Raw genomic sequence first — 6,186 nt, forward strand, 5'->3', positions numbered from 1 at the left:
TTTTTTAGTAGAGACGGGGTTTCACCGTGTTAGTCAGGATGGTCTCGATCTCCTGACCTCGTGATCCGCCCGTCTCGGCCTCCCAAAGTGCTGGGATTACAGGCTTGAGCCACCGCGCCCGGCCTTTTTTTTTTGAGACGGAGACTGGCTCTGTCACCCAGGCTGGAGTGCAGTGGCCGGATCTCAGCTCACTGCAAGCTCCGCCTCCCGGGTTTACACCATTCTCCTGCCTCAGCCTCCCGAGTAGCTGGGACTACACGCGCCCGCCACCTCGCCCGGCTAGTTTTTTTTTTTTGTATTTTTTTAGTAGAGACGGGGTTTCACCATATTAGCCAGGATAGTCTCGATATCCTGACCTCGTGATCCGCCCGTCTCGGCCTCCCAAAGTGCTGGGATTACAGGCTTGAGCCACCGCGCCCGGCCGAAAAATATTAAGATGTGAAAAGCTCAGCAAACCCCAAGGAGGATAAATGCGAAGAAAATCACATCTAGGTATAGAATAGTCAAAACGATAAAAACCAAAGATAAAGATATTGAAAGAAGCCAGAGGAAAAGCACACATTATATACAGTGGAGGGATAATATGAATCACAGCTGACTTCTTACCCTAAATAATAAAGGCCAGGTCCAGGCGCGGTGGCTCACGCCTATAATCCCAGCACTTCAGGAGGCCAAAGTAGGTGGATCGCTTGAGGTCATTAGTACAAGACCAGCCTGGTCAACATGGCAAAACCCTGTCTCTACTAAAAATATAAAAATTAGCCAAGTGTGGTGGTGCATGTCTGTAATCCCAGTGCTACTCGGGAGGCTGAGGCACAAGAATGGCTTGAACCCGGGAGGCAGAGGTTGCAGTGAGCCGAGATTGCACCACTGTACTCCAGCCTGGGTAAGAGAGTGAGACCCTGTCTCCAAAAATATATAAATAAATAAATAAATAAATAAATAAAGCACAGAAGACAACTGACAATATCTTTCAAAATGTTAAAAAGGAGAAAACTATCAAGCCAGATATTCCAGTGCAATATCCTTTAAAATGAGGTTAAGGTAAAGGCATTTTAAGAGAGAAAATGAAATAATCTGTTGCTAGAAGATTTGCTAAAGGATTTTCTTCAGGCTGAAGATAGAAACCCAGCTATACAGGAAGAAATGAAGAGCACCAGAAATAATAAATAAGTGAATATAAAAGACTATTTTTTTCCTTGAATTTTTCTTGACAGCTAACTTTTCAGTGCAAAAATAATCTCATAAGGTAGGGAATTGTAAGTATTTGAATATTTAAAAATACTCAAAATTGAGCAAAAAAAAAGTATTTACCTATTCTCTTGCCACTACCACAGTGTCTTAACTACTGTAGCTTTATTAGTCTTGAAGTCAGGTGGTGCCAGTCCTCTGACTTTATTCTTCAATATTGAGTTGGCTATTCTGGGTCTTTTTCTTTCCATATAAACTTTATATTTTATTTTTTGAGACAGTCTGACTTTGTTGCCCAGGCTAGAGTGCAGTGCTGTGATCGCGGCTCACTGTAGCCTTGACCTCTTGGGCTCAAAAGATCCCCCTGAGTAGCTGGGATAGATGACCTATCTTTCCATAGCCAACAGAGCATCTTGAAACAATGGCATTGTAACAATGAAATTGAAATTCAGGGATTTGTACATCATGGTATCAAGCTAACGACTGAATTCATCCTAAATTTCATCCTATAAGTTTGTCCCTAAAGACGTGGAGAAGGCTGGGTGCAGTGGCTCAAGCCTGTAATCCCAGCAATTTGGGAGACTGAGGCAGGAGAATCACTTAAGCCCAGGAGTTTGAGACTGTCTCTTAAAAAAAAGAAAAAGAAAAGAAGAAAAGAAAGGACACAAAGTTCAGAAAACAGAAAATAGAGGTGGTAAACACTTATTAAAAGGTTCAGATAAATATAATTAAAACTTTTAACCATCTCATTAACTTGTAAATTAGCTTAAATATTTTAAGTAATTGAAATTCCCAATGCTAGCAAAGTACGGTGAAGTTGGTAACTTTACTACAAATGTTAGCATTACATGACACAACTTTTTTTGGGGGGATGGAGTCTTGCTTTGATGCCCAGATTGGAGTGCAGTGGTGCGATCTCGGCTCACTGCAACCTCCACCTCCCAGATTCAAGTGATTCCCTTGCCTCAGTCTCCTGAGTAGCTGGGACTACATGCTATTTTTTTTGTATTTTTAGTAGAGACAGGGTTTCACCATGTTAGTAGGCTGGTCTTGAAATCCTGACCTCAAGTGATCCGCTCATGTCAGCCTCCCAAAGTGCTGGGATTACAGGTATGAGCCACCACGCCTGGCTGCCATGACTTTTTACAAAGCAATTTCAGGGCCATAAAAATGTACACAAACTTTGATCAAGTTAATTCTATCTCAGAAAATTAATCCTAAAATTTTCAATATAGTAAAAGGCTATATGCATTAAGATATTCATTCCAGTGATATTAATTAGCACTGATTGAGAATCATGTATTCAGAATAACCACTGTGCTATATGCATTATACATATTACTTCACTTAATCCTCAAAACAATTTTATGAGGTAGGTGCTTTCAAAAGATCAAAAACTTGCTCAAGACCACACAGTATAATCTCCTAGCCACTATAACTATCCTGCTATTCATAATAATGGGGGGAAAAAAGAACAAATCTAAATGTCTATTAATAGAAAAATGGTTAATTTATGATACATCTTGATGGGTAATTTAGCCATTAAAATAGTGACTAGCAGACTATGTCATAACATGAAAAATGCTTATGTTAAGTAAAAAAAGACATAGGACAACATTATATATATTGTGATTACAACAGTATTAAAAAAAACATGATGGGCATGATTCTGGCTCAGTGCAGCCTCCACCTCTTGGGGCCAAACTATCCTTCTGTCCCAGGCTCCCAAGAAGCTGGGACACTACAGGTGCACACCACCACACTCAGTTAATTTTTGTATTTTTTTGTAGAGACTGGGTCTTGCCATGCTGCCCAGGCTGGTCTTGTACTACCAGCGTCAAGTGATCCTCTCCCAAACTGCTGGGATTACTAGCATAAGCCACTGTGCCTGGCCTAGAAAAAGCATTTTAGGAAATACAGCACTTATTCATAACAAACACTGCTGGCAAATTAGGAATAGAAAAGAATTTCCTAAACTTAACAGGAGCAGGTACAAAAACTATTGCAAATATATTTAATAATAATTTTTTTTTCTTTTAAGAGATGAGGACTTTCTGTGTTGACCAGGCTGGTCTCGAACTCTTGGCCTCAAATGATCCTCCAATCTTGACCTCCCAAAGTGCTGCGATTACAGGCATGAGCCACTGGTCCCGGCCAATGGTAGACTTTTAAATAATCCTTCCTTGTTTAAGGAAAGCAAGACACAGATGCCTAATATTACCCCTGTTATTCTATTTAATACTAGTACTATTCTATCCAATACAATATGACAAGGAAAAGAAGTAAGCCATATGCCAGGCATGGTGGTTCATTCCTGTAGTTCCAGCAGTTTGGGAGGCCGAGGCAGGCAGATTACTTGAGGTCAGGAGTTCGAGATCAGGCTGGCCAACATGGTGAAATCCTGTCTCTACTAAAAATACACAAGTTACCCGGGCATGGTGTTGCATGCCTGTAGTCTCAGCTACTCAGGAGGCGGAGGTGGGAGAATCACTTGAACCTGGGAGGCGGAGATTGTAGTGAGCCGAGATCACACCACTGCACTCCAGCCTGGGTAACAGAGTGAGACTCTGTCTCAAAAAAAAAAGGTAAGCTATATAAGGATTGAAAAGGAAAAGATGGAGTTGTCATAATTTAGAGATGCTTTGAGGGCCCATATAAAGGATCCAAAAGAATCCACAGATAAATTATCCAAATTAATGAGGGATTAATTAAGTAGGGTTGAAAAAAATGAATACCATTCATAATAGCAACAAAAACTATAAGACTATAGAAATAAATATAACAAAAGATATCTAAGACCATTATGAAAAGAATTTTAAAGTGTTCACGTAAAAGATCTAAATAGGAATGACATAGCAAGATGGTGGGATAGGAAGCCCCAGGCCCTCATTTCCCCTACAGAAAAACCAACTCAACAGCAATATCAAATTATCTTTTGTGAGAACTCCAGAAGCCAGTTAAGAGGTTGCAGAACCATAAGTGAACTCAAAGCCAACAAGAGCCACACCCAAGCAAGACTCCGGCTAAAGAAATATCCCCTCATTTGAGACATTCTAGCCTTATGGCAAAGGAAAAGAAGCTACCAGCAAAATACACATAGACTCTTAAAGCTTCTCCTGGTATTATTTCTGAGGACTCTGTTCTGTTCCATTGGTCTATATCTCTGTTTTGGTACCAGTACCATGCTGTTTTGGTTACTGTAGCCTTGTAGTATAGTTTGAAGTCAGGTAGCGTGATGCCTCCAGCTTTGTTCTTTTGACTTAGGATTGTCTTGGAGATGCGGGCTCTTTTTTGGCTCCATATGAACTTTAAAGCAGTTTTTTCCAATTCTGTGAAGAAACTCATTGGTAGCTTGATGGGGATGGCATTGAATCTATAAATTACCTTGGGCAGTATGGCCATTTTCACGATATTGATTCTTCCTATCCATGAGCATGGTATGTTCTTCCATTTGTTTGTGTCCTCTTTTATTTCACTGAGCAGTGGTTTGTAGTTCTCCTTGAAGAGGTCCTTTACATCCCTTGTAAGTTGGATGCCTAGGTATTTTATTTTCTTTGAAGCAATTGTGAATGGAAGTTCATTCCTGATTTGGCTCTCTGTTTGTCTGTTACTGGTGTATAAGAATGCGTGTGATTTTTGCACATTAATTTTGTATCCTGAGACTTTGCTGAAGTTGCTTATCAGCTTAAGGAGATTTTGGGCTGAGACAATGGGGTTTTCTAAATATACAATCATGTCATCTGCAAACAGGGACAATTCACACATCTACAGCCATCTGAAACAAGAAATGGGGAAAGGATTCCCTATTTAATAAATGGTGCTGGGAAAATTGGCTAGCCATAAGTAGAAAGCTGAAACTGGATCCTTTCCTTACTCCTTATACGAAAATTAATTCAAGATGGATTAGAGACTTAAATGTTAGACCTAATACCATAAAAATCCTAGAGGAAAACCTAGGTAGTACCATTCAGGACATAGGCATGGGCAAAGACTTCATGTCTAAAACACCAAAAGCAACAGCAGCAAAAGCCAAAATTGACAAATGGGATCTAATTAAACTAAAGAGCTTCTGCACAGCAAAAGAAACTACCATCAGAGTGAACAGGCAACCTACAGAATGGGAGAAAATTTTTGCAATCTACTCATCTGACAAAGGGCTAATATCCAGAACCTACAAAGAACTCAAACAAATTTACAAGAAAAAAACAAACAACCCCATCAAAAAGTGGGCAAAGGATATGAACAGACATTTCTCAAAAGAAGACATTCATACAGCCAACAGACACATGAAAAAATGCTCATCATCACTGGCCATCAGAGAAATGCAAATCAAAACCACAATGAGATACCATCTCACACCAGTTAGAATGGCAATCATTAAAAAGTCAGGAAACAACAGGTGCTGGAGAGGATGTGGAGAAATAGGAACGCTTTTACACTGTTGGTGGGATTGTAAACTAGTTCAACCATTATGGAAAACAGTATGGCCATTCCTCAAGGATCTAGAACTAGATGTACCATATGACCCAGCCATCCCATTACTGGGTATATACCCAAAGGATTATAAATTATGCTGCTATAAAGACACATGCACACGTATGTTTATTGCAGCACTATTCACAATAGCAAAGACTTGGAATCAACCCAAATGTCCATCAGTGACAGATTGGATTAAGAAAATGTGGCATGGCCGGGCGCGGTGGCTCAAGCCTGTAATCCCAGCACTTTGGGAGGCCGAGACGGGCGGATCACGAGGTCAGGAGATCGAGACCATCCTGGCTAACACGGTGAAACCCCGTCTCTACTAAAAATACAAGAAAATTAGCCGGGCGAGGTGGTGGGCGCCTGTAGTCCCAGCTACTTGGGAGGCTGAGGCAGGAGAATGGCGTGAACCCGGGGGGGCGGAGCTTGCAGTGAGCCGAGATCGCGCCACTGCACTCCAGCCTGGGGCACAGAGCAAGACTCCGTCTCAAAAAAAAAAAAAAAAAAAAAAAA

General features: G+C 40.8%; 1 protein-coding gene and 1 pseudogene across 1 annotated transcript in view; one reads left to right on the top strand and one right to left on the bottom strand.

The window, feature by feature from the left end:
• The window catches only part of RCE1 (Ras converting CAAX endopeptidase 1), a 109,756-nt gene that overhangs the window by 67,518 nt on the left and 36,052 nt on the right, over window positions 1-6,186 (bottom strand). The window lies entirely within an intron of this gene.
• LOC112607212 overlaps window positions 2,134-6,186 on the top strand; it is an 11,349-nt pseudogene continuing 7,296 nt past the window's right edge.

The sequence above is a fragment of the Theropithecus gelada genome, chromosome 14 (genome assembly GCF_003255815.1).
Source record: "Theropithecus gelada isolate Dixy chromosome 14, Tgel_1.0, whole genome shotgun sequence".
Lineage (NCBI taxonomy): Eukaryota > Metazoa > Chordata > Mammalia > Primates > Cercopithecidae > Theropithecus > Theropithecus gelada.